This window comes from Amblyomma americanum, chromosome 6 (assembly GCF_052857255.1).
Source record: "Amblyomma americanum isolate KBUSLIRL-KWMA chromosome 6, ASM5285725v1, whole genome shotgun sequence".
Taxonomy (NCBI): Eukaryota; Metazoa; Arthropoda; class Arachnida; order Ixodida; family Ixodidae; genus Amblyomma; species Amblyomma americanum.
In genome coordinates this window covers 186354413-186375549 of record NC_135502.1, presented here as the reverse complement: position 1 = coordinate 186375549, position 21137 = coordinate 186354413, and positions in this window count along the sequence as shown.

Genomic DNA, 21137 nt, shown 5'->3' with positions numbered 1-21137 from the left:
ATCAGGCCGGCGCACTTGTTTTTTGGCTTAGATATACTTCAGAACATCTAGGTGCAGCCTGCGAATGATAGTAGACGCAGTTTATGCGTGTTGTCCAGTGACGTCCACTGCTGATGCGTGCGAGTGCCGGTGGATCGCTGAAGTGCTGCTTTGAAATGCTGCGCCTTCGGGCCTGGCCTGCGCAGACCACTCGATGCGCAGAATCCCTTGGAGATGATCAGGCCAAGCACTTGTTTTTCGGCTTGGAAATACTTCGGAACTTCTAGGTGCAGCCTGCGAAGGATGGTAGACGCAGTTTAACCGTGTTCTCTAGTGTCGTCCACTGCTGCTGCGTGCGAGTGCCGGCGGATCGCTGACGTGCTGCTTTTAAATGCTGCGCCTGGGGTCTGGCCTGCGCAGACCACTCGATGCGCAGAATCCCTTGGAGATGATCAGGCCAGCGCACTTTTTGTTGGCTTGGAAATGCTTCGGAACCTCTAGGTACAGCCTGCGAAGGATAGTAGACGCAGTTTAAGTGTGTTCTCCAGTGTCGTCCACTGCTGCTGGGTGAGAGTGCCGGCAGATCGCTGACGTGCTGCTTTTAAATGCTGTGCCTGGGGGCATGGCCTACGCAGACCACTCGATGCGCAGAATTCCTTGGAGATGATCAGGCCGGCGCACTTGTTTTTGGCTTGAAAATACTTCGGAACTTCTAGGTACAGCCTGCGAAGGATAGTAGACGCAGTTTAAGGATGTTATCCAGTGTCGTCCACTGCTGCTCCGTGCGATTGCCGGCGGATCGCTGACGTGCTGCTTTTAAATGCTGCGCCTGTGGGGCCTGACCTGCGCAGACCACTCTATGCGCAGAATCCCTAGAGATGATCAGGCCGGCGCACTTGTTTTTGGCTTGGAAATACTTCGTAACTTCTAGGTGCAGCCTGCGAAGGAAAGACGCTGTTTAAGGCTGTTCTCCAGTATCGTCCACTGCTGCTGCGTGCGAGTGCCGGCGGATCGCTGAAGTGGTACTCTTAAATGCTGCGCCTGGGTGCCTGGCCTGCGCAGACCACTCTATGCGCAGAATCCCTGGAGATGATCAGGCCGGCGCACTTGGTTTTGGCTTGGAAATACTTTGTTACTTCTAGGTGCAGCCTGCTAAGGGCAGTAGACGCAGTTTAAGGGTGTTCTCCAATATCGTCCACTGCTGCTGCGTGCGAGTCCCGGCGGATCGCTGAAGTGGTGCTTTTAAATGCTGCGCCTGGGGGCCTGGCCTGCGCAGACCACTCGATGCGCAGAATACCTTGGAGATGATCAGGCCGACGCACTTGTTTTTGGCTTGGAAATACTTCGGAACTTCTAGGTACAGCCTGCGAAGGATAGTACACGCAGTTTAAGGATGTTATCCAGTGTCGTCCACTGCTGCTCCGTGCGAGTGCCGGCGGATCGCTGACGTGCTGCTTTTAAATGCTGCGCTTGGGGGCCTGCCCTGCGCAGACCACTCGATGCGCAGTATTCCTTGGAAATGATCAGGCGGGGCACTTGTTTTTGGCTTGGAAATAATTCCGAACTTCTAGGTGCAGCCTGAGAAGGGTAGCAGACACAGTTTAAGCGTGTTCTCAAGTGTCGTCCACAGCTGCTGCGTGCGAGTGTCGGCGGATCGCTGACGTGCTGGTTTTAAATGCTTCGCCTGGGGGCCTGGCCTGTGCAGACCACTCTATGCGCAGAATCCCTAGAGATGATCAGGTCGGCGCACTTGTTTTTGGCTTGGAAATACTTCGTAACTTCTAGGTGCTGCCTGCGAAGGATAGACACAGTTTAAGCGTGTTCTCCAGTGTCGTCTACTGCTGCTGCGTGCGTGTGCCGGCGGATCGCTGACGTGCTGCTTTTAAGTGCTGCGCCTGGGAGCGTGGCCTGCGCAGACAAATCGATGAGCAGAATCTCTGGGAGATGATCAGGCCGGGCACTTGTTTATGGCTTGGAAATTCTTCGGAACTTCTAGGTGCAGCCTGCGAACGACAGTAGACGCAGATTAAGCGTGTTCTTCAGTGTCGTCTACTGCTGCTGCGTGCGAGTGCCGGAGGATTGCTGATGTGCTGCTTTTAAATGCTGCGCCTGGAAGCCTGGCCTGCGCAGACCACTCGATGCGCAGAATCCCTGGGAGATGATCAGGCCGGCGCACTTGTTTTTTGGCTTGGATATACTTCAGAACTTCTAGGTGCAGCCTGCGAATGATAGTAGACGCAGTTTATGCGTGTTGTCCAGTGACGTCCACTGCTGATGCGTGCGAGTGCCGGTGGATCGCTGAAGTGCTGCTTTTAAATGCTGCGCCTGGGGGCCTGGCCTGCGCACACCACTCTATGCGCAGAATCCCTGGAGATGATCAGGCCGGCGCACTTGTTTTTGCCTTGGAAATAGTTCGGAATTTCTAGGTGCAGCCTGCGAAGGATAGTAGACGCAGTTTAAGGATGTTATCCAGTGTCGTCCACTGCTGCTCCGTGCGAGTGCCGGCGGATCGCTGACGTGCTGCTTTTAAATGCTGCGCTTGGGGGCCTGGCCTGCGCAGACCACTCGATGCGTAGTATACCTTGAAAATGATCAGGCCGGGCACTTGTTTTGGCTTGGAAATACTTCCGAACTTCTAGGTGCAGCCTGAGAAGGATAGCAGACACAGTTTAAGCGTGTTCTCCAGTGTCGTCTACTGCTGCTGCTTGCGTGTGCCGGCGGATCGCTGACGTGCTGCTTTTAAGTGCTGCGCCTGGGAGCGTGGCCTGCGCAGACAAATCGATGAGCAGAATCTCTGGGAGATGATCAGGCCGGGCACTTGTTTGTGGCTTGGAAATTCTTCGGAACTTCTAGGTGCAGCCTGCGAATGACAGTAGACGCAGATTAAGCGTGTTCTTCAGTGTCGTCTACTGCTGCTGCGTGCGAGTGCCGGAGGATTGCTGATGTGCTGCTTTTAAATGCTGCGCCTGGAAGCCTGGCCTGCGCAGACCACTCGATGCGCAGAATCCCTGGGAGATGATCAGGCCGGCGCACTTGTTTTTTGGCTTGGATATACTTCAGAACTTCTAGGTGCAGCCTGCGAATGATAGTAGACGCAGTTTATGCGTGTTGTCCAGTGACGTCCACTGCTGATGCGTGCGAGTGCCGGTGGATCGCTGAAGTGCTGCTTTTAAATGCTGCGCCTGCGGGCCTGGCCTGCGCAGACCACTCGATGCGCAGAATCCCTTGGAGATGATCAGGCCGGGCACTTGTTTTTCGGCTTGGAAATACTTCGGAACTTCTAGGTGCAGCCTGCGAAGGATGGTAGACGCAGTTTAACCGTGTTCTCTAGTGTCATCCACTGCTGCTGCGTGCGAGTGCCGGCGGATCGCTGACGTGCTGCTTTTAAATGCTGCGCCTGGGGGCCTGGCCTGCGCAGACCACTCGATGCGCAGAATTCCTTGGAGATGATCAGGCCAGCGCACTTATTGTTGGCTTGGAAATGCTTCGGAACTTCTTGGTACAGCCTGCGAAGGATAGACGCAGTTTAAGGGTGTTCTCCAGTATCCTCCACTGCTGCTGCGTGCGAGTGCCGGCGGACCGCTGAAGTGGTACTCATAAATGCTGCGCCTGGGTGCCTGGCCTGCGCACACCGCTCGATAAACAGCATTCTTGTGAGATGGTCAGGCCGGCGCACTTGTTTTTGGCTTGGAAATACTTCAGAACTTCTAGGTGCAGCCTGCGAAGGATAGTAGATGCAGTTTAAGGGTGTTCTGCAGTATCGTCTACTGCTGCTGCGTGCGCGTGTCTGCGGATCGCTGAAGTGGTTCTTTTAAATGCTGCGCCTGGGGGCGTGGGCTGCGCAGACCACTCGATGCGCAGAATTCCTGGGAGATGATCAGGCCGGCGCACTTGTTTTTGGCTTGGAAATACTTCGGAACATCTAGGTGCAGCCTGCGAAGGATAGCAGACGCAGTTTAAGGGTGTTCTCCAGTGTCGTCAACTGCTGCTACGTGCGAGTGCCGGGGGATCGCTGACGTGCTGCTTTTAAATGCTGTGCCTGGGGGCCTGGCCTGCGCAGACCACTCGATGCGCAGAATTCCTTGGAGATGATCAGGCCGGCGCACTTGTTTTTGCTTGAAAATACTTCGGAACTTCTAGGTACAGCCTGCGAAGGATAGTAGACGCAGTTTAAGGATGTTATCCAGTGTCGTCCACTGCTGCTCCGTGCGATTGCCGGCGGATCGCTGACGTGCTGCTTTTAAATGCTGCGCCTGTGGGGCCTGACCTGCGCAGACCACTCTATGCGCAGAATCCCTAGAGATGATCAGGCCGGCGCACTTGTTTTTGGCTTGGAAATACTTCGTAACTTCTAGGTGCAGCCTGCGAAGGAAAGACGCTGTTTAAGGGTGTTCTCCAGTATCGTCCACTGCTGCTGCGTGCGAGTGCCGGCGGATCGCTGAAGTGGTACTCTTAAATGCTGCGCCTGGGTGCCTGTCCTGCGCAGACCACTCTATGCGCAGAATCCCTGGAGATGATCAGGCCGGCGCACTTGGTTTTGGCTTGGAAATACTTTGTTACTTCTAGGTGCAGCCTGCTAAGGGCAGTAGACGCAGTTTAAGGGTGTTCTCCAGTATCGTCCACTGCTGCTGCGTGCGAGTCCCGGCGGATCGCTGAAGTGGTGCTTTTAAATGCTGCGCCTGGGGGCCTGGCCTGCGCAGACCACTCGATGCGCAGAATACCTTGGAGATGATCAGGCCGGCGCACTTGTTTTTGGCTTGGAAATATTTCGGATCTTCTAGGTACCGCCTGCGAAGGATAGTACACGCAGTTTAAGGATGTTATCCAGTGTCGTCCACTGCTGCTCCGTGCGAGTGCCGGCGGATCGCTGACGTGCTGCTTTTAAATGCTGCGCTTGGGGGCCTGGCCTGCGCAGACCACACGATGCGCAGTAATCTTTGGAAATGATCAGGCGGGGCACTTGTTTTTGGCTTGGAAATAATTCCGAACTTCTAGGTGCAGCCTGAGAAGGGTAGCAGACACAGTTTAGGCGTTTTCTCCAGTGTCGTCTACTGCTGCTGCGTGCGTGTGCCGGCGGATCGCTGACGTGCTGCTTTTAAGTGCTGCGCCTGGTGGCCTGGCCTGCGCAGACCACTCGAAGCGCAGAATACCTTGGAGATGATCAGGCCGGCGCACTTGTTTGTGGCTTGGAAATACTTCGGAACTTCTTGGTACAGCCTGCGAAGAATAGTAGACGCAGTTTAAGCGTGTTCTCAAGTGTCGTCCACAGCTGCTGCGTGCAAATGTCGGCGGATCGCTGACGTGCTTGTTTTAAATGCTTCGCCTGGGGGCCTGGCCTGTGCAGACCACTCTATGTGCAGAATCCCTAGAGATAATCAGGTCGGCGCACTTGTTTTTGGCTTGGAAATACTTCGTAATTTCTAGGTGCTGCCTGCGAAGGATAGACGCAGTTTAAGGGTGTTCTCCAGTATCGTCCACTGCTGCTGCGTGCGAGTGCCGGCGGATCGCTGAAGTGGTACTCTTAAATGCTGCGCCTGGGGGCCTGGGCTGCGCAGTCCACTCTATGCGCAGAATCCCTGGAGATGATCAGGCCGGCACACTTGTTTTTGGCTTGGAAATATTTCGGAACTTCTAGGTGCAGCCTGCGAAGGATAGTAGACGCAGTTTAAGGGCGTTCTCCAGTGTCGTCCACTGCTGCTACGTGCGAGTGCCGGCGGATCGCTGAAGTGGTGCTTTTAAATGCTGCGCCTGGGGGCCTGGCCTGCGCAGACCACTCTATGCGCAGAATCCCTGGAGATGATCAGGCCGGCGCACTTGTTTTTGGCTTGGAAATACTTCGGAATTTCTAGGTGCAGCCTGCGAAGGATAGTAGACGCAGTTTAAGGATGTTATCCAGTGTCGTCCACTGCTGCTCCGTGCGAGTGCCGGCGGATCGCTGACGTGCTGCTTTTAAATGCTGCGCTTGGGGGTCTGGCCTGCGCAGACCACTTGAATGGCAGAATCCCTTGGAGATGATCAGGCCGGCGCACTAGTTTTTGGCTTGGAAATACTTCGGAACGTCTAGGTGCAGCCTGCGAAGGATAGTAGACGCAGTTTAAGGGTGTTCTCCAGTGTCGTCCACTGCTGCTACGTGCGAGTGCCGGCGGATCGCTGAAGTGGTGCTTTTAAATGCTGCGCCTGTGGGCCTGGCCTGCGCAGACCACTCTATGCGCAGAATCCCTAGAGATGATCAGGCCGGCGCACTTGTTTTTGGCTTGGAAATACTTCGTAACTTCTAGGTGCAGCCTGCGAAGGAAAGACGCTGTTTAAGGGTGTTCTCCAGTATCGTCCACTGCTGCTGCGTGCGAGTGCCGGCGGATCGCTGAAGTGGTACTCTTAAATGCTGCGCCTGGGTGCCTGTCCTGCGCAGACCACTCTATGCGCAGAATCCCTGGAGATGATCAGGCCGGCGCACTTGGTTTTGGCTTGGAAATACTTTGTTACTTCTAGGTGCAGCCTGCTAAGGGCAGTAGACGCAGTTTAAGGGTGTTCTCCAGTATCGTCCACTGCTGCTGCGTGCGAGTCCCGGCGGATCGCTGAAGTGGTGCTTTTAAATGCTGCGCCTGGGGGCCTGGCCTGCGCAGACCACTCGATGCGCAGAATACCTTGGAGATGATCAGGCCGGCGCACTTGTTTTTGGCTTGGAAATATTTCGGATCTTCTAGGTACTGCCTGCGAAGGATAGTACACGCAGTTTAAGGATGTTATCCAGTGTCGTCCACTGCTGCTCCGTGCGAGTGCCGGCGGATCGCTGACGTGCTGCTTTTAAATGCTGCGCTTGGGGGCCTGGCCTGCGCAGACCACTCGATGCGCAGTATTCTTTGGAAATGATCAGGCGGGGCACTTGTTTTTGGCTTGGAAATAATTCCGAACTTCTAGGTGCAGCCTGAGAAGGGTAGCAGACACAGTTTAAGCGTTTTCTCCAGTGTCGTCTACTGCTGCTGCGTGCGTGTGCCGGCGGATCGCTGACGTGCTGCTTTTAAGTGCTGCGCCTGGTGGCCTGGCCTGCGCAGACCACTCGAAGCGCAGAATACCTTGGAGATGATCAGGCCGGCGCACTTGTTTGTGGCTTGGAAATACTTCGGAACTTCTTGGTACAGCCTGCGAAGAATAGTAGACGCAGTTTAAGCGTGTTCTCAAGTGTCGTCCACAGCTGCTGCGTGCAAATGTCGGCGGATCGCTGACGTGCTGGTTTTAAATGCTTCGCCTGGGGGCCTGGCCTGTGCAGACCACTCTATGCGCAGAATCCCTAGAGATAATCAGGTCGGCGCACTTGTTTTTGGCTTGGAAATACTTCGTAATTTCTAGGTGCTGCCTGCGAAGGATAGACGCAGTTTAAGGGTGTTCTCCAGTATCGTCCACTGCTGCTGCGTGCGAGTGCCGGCGGATCGCTGACGTGCTGCTTTTAAATGCTGCGCCTGGGGGCCTGGTCTGCGCAGACCACTCGATGCGCAGAATTCCTGGGAGATGATCAGGCCGGCGCACTTGTTTTTTGGCTTGGAAATACTTCGGAACTTCTAGGTGCAGCCTGCGAAGGATGGCAGACGCAGTTTAAGCGTGTTCTCCAGTGTCGTCCACTGCTGATGCGTGCGAGTGCCGGTGGATCGCTGAAGTGCTGCTTTTAAATGCTGCGCCTGGGGGCCTGGCCTGCGCAGACCACTTGATGCGCAGAATCCCTTGGAGATGATCAGGCCGGCGCACTTGTGTTTGGCTTGGAAATATTTCGGAACTTCTAGGTGCAGCCTGCGAAGGATAGTAGACGCAGTTTAAGGGCGTTCTCCAGTGTCGTCCACTGCTGCTACGTGCGAGTGCCGGCGGATCGCTGAAGTGGTGCTTTTAAATGCTGCGCCTGGGGGCCTGGCCTGCGCAGACCACTCTATGCGCAGAATCCCTGGAGATGATCAGGCCGGCGCACTTGTTTTTGGCTTGGAAATACTTCGGAATTTCTAGGTGCAGCCTGCGAAGGATAGTAGACGCAGTTTAAGGATGTTATCCAGTGTCGTCCACTGCTGCTCCGTGCGAGTGCCGGCGGATCGCTGACGTGCTGCTTTTAAATGCTGCGCTTGGGGGTCTGGCCTGCGCAGACCACTTGATGCGCAGAATCCCTTGGAGATGATCAGGCCAGCGCACTTTTTGTTGGCTTGGAAATGCTTCGGAACTTCTAGGTACAGCCTGCGAAGGATAGTAGACGCAGTTTAAGTGTGTTCTCCAGTGTCGTCCACTGCTGCTGGGTGCGAGTGCCGGCGGATCGCTGACGTGCTGCTTTTAAATGCTGCGCCTGCGGGCCCGGCCTGCACAGACCGCTCGATGCGCAGAATCCCTTGGAGATGATCAGGCCGGCGCACTTGTTTTTGGGTTTGAAATACTTCGTAACTTCTAGATGCAGCCTGCGAAGGATAGACGCAGTTTAAGGGTGTTCTCCAGTATCGTCCACTGCTGCTGCGTGCGAGTGCCGGCGGATCGCTGACGTGCTGCTTTTAAATGCTGCGCCTGGGGGCCTGGTCTGCGCAGACCACTCGATGCGCAGAATTCCTGGGAGATGATCAGGCCGGCGCACTTGTTTTTTGGCTTGGAAATACTTCGGAACTTCTAGGTGCAGCCTGCGAAGGATGGTAGACGCAGTTTAAGCGTGTTCTCCAGTGTCGTCCACTGCTGATGCGTGCGAGTGCCGGTGGATCGCTGAAGTGCTGCTTTTAAATGCTGCGCCTGGGGGCCTGGCCTGCGCAGACCACTCGATGCGCAGAATCCCTTGGAGATGATCAGGCCGGCGCACATGTTGTTGGCTTAGAAATGCTTCGGAACTTCTAGGTACAGCCTGCGAAGGATGGTAGACGCAGTTTAAGCGTGTTCTCCAGTGTCGTCCACTGCTGATGCGTGCGAGTGCCGGCGGATCACTGACGTGCTGCCTTTAAATGCTGCGCCTGGGGGCCTGGCCTGCGCAGACCACTCTATGCGCAGAGTCCTTAGAGATGATCAGGCCGGCGCACTTGTTTTTGGCTTGAAAATACTTCGGAACGTCTAGGTGCAGCCTGCGAAGGATAGTAGACGCAGTTTAAGGGTGTTCTCCAGTGTCGTCCACTGCTTCTACGTGCGAGTGCCGGCGGATCGCTGAAGTGGTGCTTTTAAATGCTGCGCCTGTGGGCCTGGCCTGCGCAGACCACTCTATGCGCAGAATCCCTGGAGATGATCAGGCCGGCGCACTTGTTTTTCGCTTGGAAATACTTCGGAATTTCTAGGTGCAGTCTGCGAAGGATAGTAGACGCAGTTTAAGCGTGTTCTCTAGAGTCGTCCACTGCTGCTGCGTGCGAGTGCCGGCGGATCGCTGAGGTGCTACTTTTAAATGCTGCGCCTGGTGGCCTGGCCTGCGCAGACCACTCGAAGCACAGAATACCTTGGAGATGATCAGGCCGGCGCACTTGTTTGTGGCTTGGAAATACTTCGGAACTTCTTGGTACAGCCTGCGAAGGATAGACGCAGTTTAAGGGTGTTCTCCAGTATCCTCCACTGCTGCTGCGTGCGAGTGCCGGCGGACAGCTGAAGTGGTACTCATAAATGCTGCGCCTGGGTGCCTGGCCTGCGCACACCGCTTTATAAACAGCATTCTTGTGAGATGGTCAGGCCGGCGCACTTGTTTTTGGCTTGGAAATACTTCAGAACTTCTAGGTGCAGCCTGCGAAGGATAGTAGATGCAGTTTAAGGGTGTTCTGCAGTATCGTCTACTGCTGCTGCGTGCGCGTGTCTGCGGATCGCTGAAGTGGTTCTTTTAAATGCTGCGCCTGGGGGCGTGGGCTGCGCAGACCACTCTATGCGCAGAATCCCTGGAGATTATCAGGCCGGCGCACTTGTTTTTGGCTTGGAAATACTTCGGAACATCTATGTGCAGCCTGCGAAGGATAGTAGACGCAGTTTAAGGGTGTTCTCCAGTGTCGTCAACTGCTGCTACGTGCGAGTGCCAGCGGATAGCTGAAGTGGTGCTTTTAAATGCTGCGCCTGGGGGCCTGGCCTGCGCAGACCACTCTATGCGCAGAATCCCTGGAGATGATCAGGCCGGCGCACTTGTTTTTGGCTTGAAAATACTTCGGAATTTCTAGGTGCAGCCTGCGAAGGATAGTAGACGCAGTTTAAGGGTGTTCTTAAGAGTCGGCCACTGCTGCTCCGTGCGATTGCCGGCGGATCGCTGACGTGCTGCTTTTACATGCTGCGCCTGTGGGGCCTGACCTGCGCAGACCACTCTATGCGCAGAATCCCTAGAGATGATCAGGCCGGCGCACTTGTTTTTGGCTTGGAAATACTTCGTAACTTCTAGGTGCAGCCTGCGAAGGAAAGACGCTGTTTAAGGGTGTTCTCCAGTATCGCCCACTGCTGCTGCGTGCGAGTGCCGGCGGATCGCTGAAGTGGTACTCTTAAATGCTGCGCCTGGGTGCCTGGCCTGCGCAGACCACTCTATGCGCAGAATCCCTGGTGATGATCAGGCCGGCGCACTTGGTTTTGGCTTGGAAATACTTTGTTACTTCTAGGTGCAGCCTGCTAAGGGCAGTAGACGCAGTTTAAGGGTGTTCTCCAGTATCGTCCACTGCTGCTGCGTGCGAGTCCCGGCGGATCGCTGAAGTGGTGCTTTTAAATGCTGCGCCTGGGGGCCTGGCCTGCGCAGACCACTCGATGCGCAGAATACCTTGGAGATTATCAGGCCGGCGCACTTGTTTTTGGCTTGGAAATACTTCGGAACTTCTAGGTACAGCCTGCGAAGGATAGTACACGCAGTTTAAGGATGTTATCCAGTGTCGTCCACTGCTGCTCTGTGCGAGTGCCGGCGGATCGCTGACGTGCTGCTTTTAAATGCTGCGCTTGGGGGTCTGGCCTGCGCAGACCACTCGATGCGCAGTATTCCTTGGAAATGATCAGGCGGGGCACTTGTTTTTGGCTTGGAAATAATTCCGAACTTCTAGGTGCAGCCTGAGAAGGGTAGCAGACACAGTTTAAGCGTTTTCTCCAGTGTCGTCTACAGCTGCTGCGTGCGTGTGCCGGCGGATCGCTGACGTGCTGCTTTTAAGTGCTGCGCCTGGTGGCCTGGCCTGCGCAGACCACTCGAAGCGCAGAATACCTTGGAGATGATCAGGCCGGCGCACTTGTTTGTGGCTTGGAAATACTTCGGAACTTCTTGGTACAGACTGCGAAGAATAGTAGACGCAGTTTAAGCGTGTTCTCAAGTGTCGTCCACAGCTGCTGCGTGCAAATGTCGGCGGATCGCTGACGTGCTGGTTTTAAATGCTTCGCCTGGGGGCCTGGCCTGTGCAGACCACTCTATGCGCAGAATACCTAGAGGTGATCAGGTCGGCGCACTTGTTTTTGGCTTGGAAATACTTCGTAACTTCTAGGTGCTGCCTGCGAAGGATAGACGCAGTTTAAGGGTGTTCTCCAGTATCGTCCACTGCTGCTGCGTGCGAGTGCCGGCGGATCGCTGAAGTGGTACTCTTAAATGCTGCGCCTGGGTGCCTGGCCTGCGCAGACCACTCGATAAACAGCATTCTTGTGAGATGGTCAGGCCGGCGCACTTGTTTTTGGCTTGGAAATACTTCAGAACTTCTAGGTGTAGCCTGCAAAGGATAGTAGACGCAGTTTAAGCGTGTTCTCCAGTATCGTCTACTGCTGCTGCGTGCGAGTGCCTGCGGATCGCTGAAGTGGTTCTTTTAAATGCTGCGCCTGGGGGCCTGCGCTGCGCAGACCACTCTATGCGCAGAATCCCTGGAGATGATCAGACCGGCACACTTGTTTTTGGCTTGGAAATATTTCGGAACTTCTAGGTGCAGCCTGCGAAGGATAGTAGACGCAGCTTAAGGGTGTTCTCCAGTATCGTCTACTGCTGCTGCGTGCGAGTGCATGCGGATCGCTGAAGTGGTTCTTTTAAATGCTGCGCCTGGGGGCCTGGGCTGCGCAGACCACTCTATGCGCAGAATCCCTGGAGATGATCAGGCCGGCGCACTTGTTTTTGGCTTGGAAATATTTCGGAACTTCTAGGTGCAGCCTGCGAAGGATAGTGGACGCAGTTTAAGGGCGTTCTCCAGTGTCGTCCACTGCTGCTACGTGCGAGTGCCGGCGGATCGCTGAAGTGGTGCTTTTAAATGCTGCGCCTGGGGGCCTGGCCTGCGCAGACCACTCTATGCGCAGAATCCCTGGAGATGATCAGGCCGGCGCACTTGTTTTTGGCTTGGAAATACTACGGAATTTTAGGTGCAGCCTGCGAAGGATAGTAGACGCAGTTTAAGGATGTTATCCAGTGTCGTCCACTGCTGCTCCGTGCGAGTGCCGGCGGATCGCTGACGTGCTGCTTTTAAATGCTGCGCTTGGGGGCCTGGCCTGCGCAGACCACTCGATGCGTAGTATCCCTTGAAAATGATCAGGCCGGGCACTTGTTTTTGGCTTGGAAATACTTCCGAACTTCTAGGTGCAGCATGAGAAGGATAGCAGACACAGTTTAAGCGTGTTCTCCAGTGTCGTCTACTGCTGCTGCGTGCGTGTGCCGGCGGATCGCTGACGTGCTGCTTTTAAGTGTTGCGCCTGGGAGCGTGGTCTGCGCAGACAAATCGATGAGCAGAATCTCTGGGAGATGATCAGGCCGGGCACTTGTTTATGGCTTGGAAATTCTTCGGAACTTCTAGGTGCAGCCTGCGAATGACAGTAGACGCAGATTAAGCGTGTTCTTCAATGTCGTCTACTGCTGCTGCGTGCGAGTTCCGGAGGATTGCTGACGTGCTGCTTTTAAATGCTGCGCCTGGAAGCCTGGCCTGCGCAGACCACTCGATGCGCAGAATCCCTGGGAGATGATCAGGCCGGCGCACTTGTTTTTTGGCTTGGATATACTTCAGAACTTCTAGGTGCAGCCTGCGAAGGATAGTACACGCAGTTTAAGGATGTTATCCAGTGTCGTCCACTGCTGCTCCGTGCGAGTGCCGGCGGATCGCTGACGTGCTGCTTTTAAATGCTGCGCTTGGGGGTCTGGCCTGCGCAGACCACTTGATGCGCAGAATCCCTTGGAGATGATCAGGCCAGCGCACTTTTGTTGGCTTGGAAATGCTTCGGAACTTCTAGGTACAGCCTGCGAAGGATAGTAGACGCAGTTTAAGTGTGTTCTCCAGTGTCGTCCACTGCTGCTGGGTGCGAGTGCCGGCGGATCGCTGACGTGCTGCTTTTAAATGCTGCGCCTGCGGGCCCGGCCTGCACAGACCGCTCGATGCGCAGAATCCCTTGGAGATGATCAGGCCGGCGCACTTGTTTTTGGGTTTGAAATACTTCGTAACTTCTAGATGCAGCCTGCGAAGGATAGACGCAGTTTAAGGGTGTTCTCCAGTATCGTCCACTGCTGCTGCGTGCGAGTGCCGGCGGATCGCTGACGTGCTGCTTTTAAATGCTGCGCCTGGGGGCCTGGTCTGCGCAGACCACTCGATGCGCAGAATTCCTGGGAGATGATCAGGCCGGCGCACTTGTTTTTTGGCTTGGAAATACTTCGGAACTTCTAGGTGCAGCCTGCGAAGGATGGTAGACGCAGTTTAAGCGTGTCCTCCAGTGTCGTCCACTGCTGATGCGTGCGAGTGCCGGTGGATCGCTGAAGTGCTGCTTTTAAATGCTGCGCCTGGGGGCCTGGCCTGCGCAGACCACTCGATGCGCAGAATCCCTTGGAGATGATCAGGCCGGCGCACATGTTGTTGGCTTAGAAATGCTTCGGAACTTCTAGGTACAGCCTGCGAAGGATGGTAGACGCAGTTTAAGCGTGTTCTCCAGTGTCGCCCACTGCTGATGCGTGCGAGTGCCGGCGGATCACTGACGTGCTGCCTTTAAATGCTGCGCCTGGGGGCCTGGCCTGCGCAGACCACTCTATGCGCAGAGTCCCTAGAGATGATCAGGCCGGCGCACTTGTTTTTGGCTTGAAAATACTTCGGAACGTCTAGGTGCAGCCTGCGAAGGATAGTAGACGCAGTTTAAGGGTGTTCTCCAGTGTCGTCCACTGCTTCTACGTGCGAGTGCCGGCGGATCGCTGAAGTGGTGCTTTTAAATGCTGCGCCTGTGGGCCTGGCCTGCGCAGACCACTCTATGCGCAGAATCCCTGGAGATGATCAGGCCGGCGCACTTGTTTTTGGCTTGGAAATACTTCGGAATTTCTAGGTGCAGTCTGCGAAGGATAGTAGACGCAGTTTAAGCGTGTTCTCTAAAGTCGTCCACTGCTGCTGCGTGCGAGTGCCGGCGGATCGCTGAGGTGCTACTTTTAAATGCTGCGCCTGGTGGCCTGGCCTGCGCAGACCACTCGAAGCACAGAATACCTTGGAGATGATCAGGCCGGCGCACTTGTTTGTGGCTTGGAAATACTTCGGAACTTCTTGGTACAGCCTGCGAAGGATAGACGCAGTTTAAGGGTGTTCTCCAGTATCCTCCACTGCTGCTGCGTGCGAGTGCCGGCGGACCGCTGAAGTGGTACTCATAAATGCTGCGCCTGGGTGCCTGGCCTGCGCACACCGCTTTATAAACAGCATTCTTGTGAGATGGTCAGGCCGGCGCACTTGTTTTTGGCTTGGAAATACTTCAGAACTTCTAGGTGCAGCCTGCGAAGGATAGTAGATGCAGTTTAATTGTGTTCTGCAGTATCGTCTACTGCTGCTGCGTGCGCGTGTCTGCGGATCGCTGAAGTGGTTCTTTTAAATGCTGCGCCTGGGGGCGTGGGCTGCGCAGACCACTCTATGCGCAGAATCCCTGGAGATTATCAGGCCGGCGCACTTGTTTTTGGCTTGGAAATACTTCGGAACATCTATGTGCAGCCTGCGAAGGATAGTAGACGCAGTTTAAGGGTGTTCTCCAGTATCGCCCACTGCTGCTGCGTGCGAGTGCCGGCGGATCGCTGAAGTGGTACTCTTAAATGCTGCGCCTGGGTGCCTGGCCTGCGCAGACCACTCTATGCGCAGAATCCCTGGTGATGATCAGGCCGGCGCACTTGATTTTGGCTTGGAAATACTTTGTTACTTCTAGGTGCAGCCTGCTAAGGGCAGTAGACGCAGTTTAAGGGTGTTCTCCAGTATCGTCCACTGCTGCTGCGTGCGAGTCCCGGCGGATCGCTGAAGTGGTGCTTTTAAATGCTGCGCCTGGGGGCCTGGCCTGCGCAGACCACTCGATGCGCAGAATACCTTGGAGATGATCAGGCCGGCGCACTTGTTTTTGGCTTGGAAATACTTCGGAACTTCTAGGTACAGCCTGCGAAGGATAGTACACGCAGTTTAAGGATGTTATCCAGTGTCGTCCACTGCTGCTCTGTGCGAGTGCCGGCGGATCGCTGACGTGCTGCTTTTAAATGCTGCGCTTGGGGGTCTGGCCTGCGCAGACCACTCGATGCGCAGTATTCCTTGGAAATGATCAGGCGGGGCACTTGTTTTTGGCTTGGAAATAATTCCGAACTTCTAGGTGCAGCCTGAGAAGGGTAGCAGACACAGTTTAAGCGTTTTCTCCAGTGTCGTCTACAGCTGCTGCGTGCGTGTGCCGGCGGATCGCTGACGTGCTGCTTTTAAGTGCTGCGCCTGGTGGCCTGGCCTGCGCAGACCACTCGAAGCGCAGAATACCTTGGAGATGATCAGGCCGGCGCACTTGTTTGTGGCTTGGAAATACTTCGGAACTTCTTGGTACAGACTGCGAAGAATAGTAGACGCAGTTTAAGCGTGTTCTCAAGTGTCGTCCACAGCTGCTGCGTGCAAATGTCGGCGGATCGCTGACGTGCTGGTTTTAAATGCTTCGCCTGGGGGCCTGGCCTGTGCAGACCACTCTATGCGCAGAATACCTAGAGGTGATCAGGTCGGCGCACTTGTTTTTGGCTTGGAAATACTACGTAACTTCTAGGTGCTGCCTGCGAAGGATAGACGCAGTTTAAGGGTGTTCTCCAGTATCGTCCACTGCTGCTGCGTGCGAGTGCCGGCGGATCGCTGAAGTGGTACTCTTAAATGCTGCGCCTGGGTGCCTGGCCTGCGCAGACCACTCGATAAACAGCATTCTTGTGAGATGGTCAGGCCGGCGCACTTGTTTTTGGCTTGGAAATACTTCAGAACTTCTAGGTGTAGCCTGCAAAGGATAGTAGACGCAGTTTAAGCGTGTTCTCCAGTATCGTCTACTGCTGCTGCGTGCGAGTGCCTGCGGATCGCTGAAGTGGTTCTTTTAAATGCTGCGCCTGGGGGCCTGGGCTGCGCAGACCACTCTATGCGCAGAATCCCTGGAGATGATCAGACCGGCACACTTGTTTTTGGCTTGGAAATACTACGGAATTTTAGGTGCAGCCTGCGAAGGATAGTAGACGCAGTTTAAGGATGTTATCCAGTGTCGTCCACTGCTGCTCCGTGCGAGTGCCGGCGGATCGCTGACGTGCTGCTTTTAAATGCTGCGCTTGGGGGCCTGGCCTGCGCAGACCACTCGATGCGTAGTATCCCTTGAAAATGATCAGGCCGGGCACTTGTTTTTGGCTTGGAAATACTTCCGAACTTCTAGGTGCAGCATGAGAAGGATAGCAGACACAGTTTAAGCGTGTTCTCCAGTGTCGTCTACTGCTGCTGCGTGCGTGTGCCGGCGGATCGCTGACATGCTGCTTTTAAGTGTTGCGCCTGGGAGCGTGGCCTGCGCAGACAAATCGATGAGCAGAATCTCTGGGAGATGATCAGGCCGGGCACTTGTTTATGGCTTGGAAATTCTTCGGAACTTCTAGGTGCAGCCTGCGAATGACAGTAGACGCAGATTAAGCGTGTTCTTCAATGTCGTCTACTGCTGCTGCGTGCGAGTTCCGGAGGATTGCTGACGTGCTGCTTTTAAATGCTGCGCCTGGAAGCCTGGCCTGCGCAGACCACTCGATGCGCAGAATCCCTGGGAGATGATCAGGCCGGCGCACTTGTTTTTTGGCTTGGATATACTTCAGAACTTCTAGGTGCAGCCTGCGAAGGATAGTACACGCAGTTTAAGGATGTTATCCAGTGTCGTCCACTGCTGCTCCGTGCGAGTGCCGGCGGATCGCTGACGTGCTGCTTTTAAATGCTGCGCCTGGAAGCCTGGCCTGCGCAGACCACTCGATGCGCAGAATCCCTAGAGATGATCAGGCCGGCGCACTTGTTTTTTGGCTTGGATATACTTCAGAACTTCTAGGTGCAGCCTGCGAAGGATAGTACACGCAGTTTAAGGATGTTATCCAGTGTCGTCCACTGCTGCTCCGTGCGAGCGCCGGCGGATCGCTGACGTGCTGCTTTTAAATGCTGCGCTTGGGGGTCTGGCCTGCGCAGACCACTCGATGCGCAGTATTCCTTGGAAATGATCAGGCGGGGCACTTGTTTTTGGCTTGGAAATAATTCCGAACTTCTAAGTGCAGCCTGAGAAGGGTTGCAGACACAGTTTAAGCGTTTTCTCCAGTGTCGTCTACTGCTGCTGCGTGCGTGTGCCGGCGGATCGCTGACGTGCTGCTTTTAAGTGCTGCGCCTGGTGGCCTGGCCTGCGCAGACCTCTCGAAGCGCAGAATACCTTGGAGATGATCAGGCCGGCGCACTTGTTTGTGGCTTGGAAATACTTCGGAACTTCTTGGTACAGACTGCGAAGAATAGTAGACGCAGTTTAAGCGTGTTCTCAAGTGTCGGCCACAGCTGCTGCGTGCAAATGTCGGCGGATCGCTGACGTGCTGGTTTTAAATGCTTCGCCTGGGGGCCTGGCCTGTGCAGACCACTCTATGCGCAGAATACCTAGAGGTGATCATGTCGGCGCACTTGTTTTTGGCTTGGAAATACTTCGTAACTTCTAGGTGCTGCCTGCGAAGGATAGACGCAGTTTAAGGGTGTTCTCCAGTATCGTCCACTGCTGCTGCGTGCGAGTGCCGGCGGATCGCTGAAGTGGTACTCTTAAATGCTGCGCCTGGGTGTCTGGCCTGCGCAGACCACTCGATAAACAGCATTCTTGTGAGATGGTCAGGCCGGCGCACTTGCTTTTGGCTTGGAAATACTTCAGAACTTCTAGGTGTAGCCTGCAAAGGATAGTAGACGCAGTTTAAGCGTGTTCTCCAGTATCGTCTACTGCTGCTGCGTGCGAGTGCCTGCGGATCGCTGAAGTGGTTCTTTTAAATGCTGCGCCTGGGGGCCTGGGCTGCGCAGACCACTCTATGCGCAGAATCCCTGGAGATGATCAGGCCGGCACACTTGTTTGTGGCTTGGAAATACTTCGGAACTTCTTGGTACAGCCTGCGAAGGATAGACGCAGTTTAAGGGTGTTCTCCAGTATCCTCCACTGCTGCTGCGTGCGAGTGCCGGCGGACCGCTGAAGTGGTACTCATAAATGCTGCGCCTGGGTGCCTGGCCTGCGCACACCGCTTTATAAACAGCATTCTTGTGAGATGGTCAGGCCGGCGCACTTGTTTTTGGCTTGGAAATACTTCAGAACTTCTAGGTGCAGCCTGCGAAGGATAGTAGATGCAGTTTAATTGTGTTCTGCAGTATCGTCTACTGCTGCTGCGTGCGCGTGTCTGCGGATCGCTGAAGTGGTTCTTTTAAATGCTGCGCCTGGGGGCGTGGGCTGCGCAGACCACTCTATGCGCAGAATCCCTGGAGATTATCAGGCCGGCGCACTTGTTTTTGGCTTGGAAATACTTCGGAACATCTATGTGCAGCCTGCGAAGGATAGTAGACGCAGTTTAAGGGTGTTCTCCAGTATCGCCCACTGCTGCTGCGTGCGAGTGCCGGCGGATCGCTGAAGTGGTACTCTTAAATGCTGCGCCTGGGTGCCTGGCCTGCGCAGACCACTCTATGCGCAGAATCCCTGGTGATGATCAGGCCGGCGCACTTGGTTTTGGCTTGGAAATACTTTGTTACTTCTAGGTGCAGCCTGCTAAGGGCAGTAGACGCAGTTTAAGGGTGTTCTCCAGTATCGTCCACTGCTGCTGCGTGCGAGTCCCGGCGGATCGCTGAAGTGGTGCTTTTAAATGCTGCGCCTGGGGGCCTGGCCTGCGCAGACCACTCGATGCGCAGAATACCTTGGAGATGATCAGGCCGGCGCACTTGTTTTTGGCTTGGAAATACTTCGGAACTTCTAGGTACAGCCTGCGAAGGATAGTACACGCAGTTTAAGGATGTTATCCAGTGTCGTCCACTGCTGCTCTGTGCGAGTGCCGGCGGATCGCTGACGTGCTGCTTTTAAATGCTGCGCTTGGGGGTCTGGCCTGCGCAGACCACTCGATGCGCAGTATTCCTTGGAAATGATCAGGCGGGGCACTTGTTTTTGGCTTGGAAATAATTCCGAACTTCTAGGTGCAGCCTGAGAAGGGTAGCAGACACAGTTTAAGCGTTTTCTCCAGTGTCGTCTACAGCTGCTGCGTGCGTGTGCCGGCGGATCGCTGACGTGCTGCTTTTAAGTGCTGCGCCTGGTGGCCTGGCCTGCGCAGACCACTCGAAGCGCAGAATACCTTGGAGATGATCAGGCCGGCGCACTTGTTTGTGGCTTGGAAATACTTCGGAACTTCTTGGTACAGACTGCGAAGAATAGTAGACGCAGTTTAAGCGTGTTCTCAAGTGTCGTCCACAGCTGCTGCGTGCAAATGTCGGCGGATCGCTGACGTGCTGGTTTTAAATGCTTCGCCTGGGGGCCTGGCCTGTGCAGACCACTCTATGCGCAGAATACCTAGAGGTGATCAGGTCGGCGCACTTGTTTTTGGCTTGGAAATACTTCGTAACTTCTAGGTGCTGCCTGCGAAGGATAGACGCAGTTTAAGGGTGTTCTCCAGTATCGTCCACTGCTGCTGCGTGCGAGTGCCGGCGGATCGCTGAAGTGGTACTCCTAAATGCTGCGCCTGGGTGCCTGGCCTGCGCAGACCACTCGATAAACAGCATTCTTGTGAGATGGTCAGGCCGGCGCACTTGTTTTTGGCTTGGAAATACTTCAGAACTTCTAGGTGTAGCCTGCAAAGGATAGTAGACGCAGTTTAAGCGTGTTCTCCAGTATCGTCTACTGCTGCTGCGTGCGAGTGCCTGCGGATCGCTGAAGTGGTTCTTTTAAATGCTGCGCCTGGGGGCCTGGGCTGCGCAGACCACTCTATGCGCAGAATCCCTGGAGATGATCAGACCGGCACACTTGTTTTTGGCTTAGAAATATTTCGGAACTTCTAGGTGCAGCCTGCGAAGGATAGTAGACGCAGCTTAAGGGTGTTCTCCAGTATCGTCTACTGCTGCTGCGTGCGAGTGCATGCGGATCGCTGAAGTGGTTCTTTTAAATGCTGCGCCTGGGGGCCTGGGCTGCGCAGACCACTCTATGCGCAGAATCCCTGGAGATGATCAGGCCGGCGCACTTGTTTTTGGCTTGGAAATATTTCGGAACTTCTAGGTGCAGCCTGCGAAGGATAGTGGACGCAGTTTAAGGGCGTTCTCCAGTGTCGTCCACTGCTGCTACGTGCGAGTGCCGGCGGATCGCTGAAGTGGTGCTTTTAAATGCTGCGCCTGGGGGCCTGGCCTGCGCAGACCACTCTATGCGCAGAATCCCTGGAGATGATCAGGCCGGCGCACTTGTTTTTGGCTTGGAAATACTACGGAATTTTAGGTGCAGCCTGCGAAGGATAGTAGACGCAGTTTAAGGATGTTATCCAGTGTCGTCCACTGCTGCTCCGTGCGAGTGCCGGCGGATCGCTGACGTGCTGCTTTTAAATGCTGCGGTTGGGGGCCTGGCCTGCGCAGACCACTCGATGCGTAGTATCCCTTGAAAATGATCAGGCCGGGCACTTGTTTTTGGCTTGGAAATACTTCCGAACTTCTAGGTGCAGCATGAGAAGGATAGCAGACACAGTTTAAGCGTGTTCTCCAGTGTCGTCTACTGCTGCTGCGTGCGTGTGCCGGCGGATCGCTGACATGCTGCTTTTAAGTGTTGCGCCTGGGAGCGTGGCCTGCGCAGACAAATCGATGAGCAGAATCTCTGGGAGATGATCAGGCCGGGCACTTGTTTATGGCTTGGAAATTCTTCGGAACTTCTAGGTGCAGCCTGCGAATGACAGTAGACGCAGATTAAGCGTGTTCTTCAATGTCGTCTACTGCTGCTGCGTGCGAGTTCCGGAGGATTGCTGACGTGCTGCTCTTAAATGCTGCGCCTGG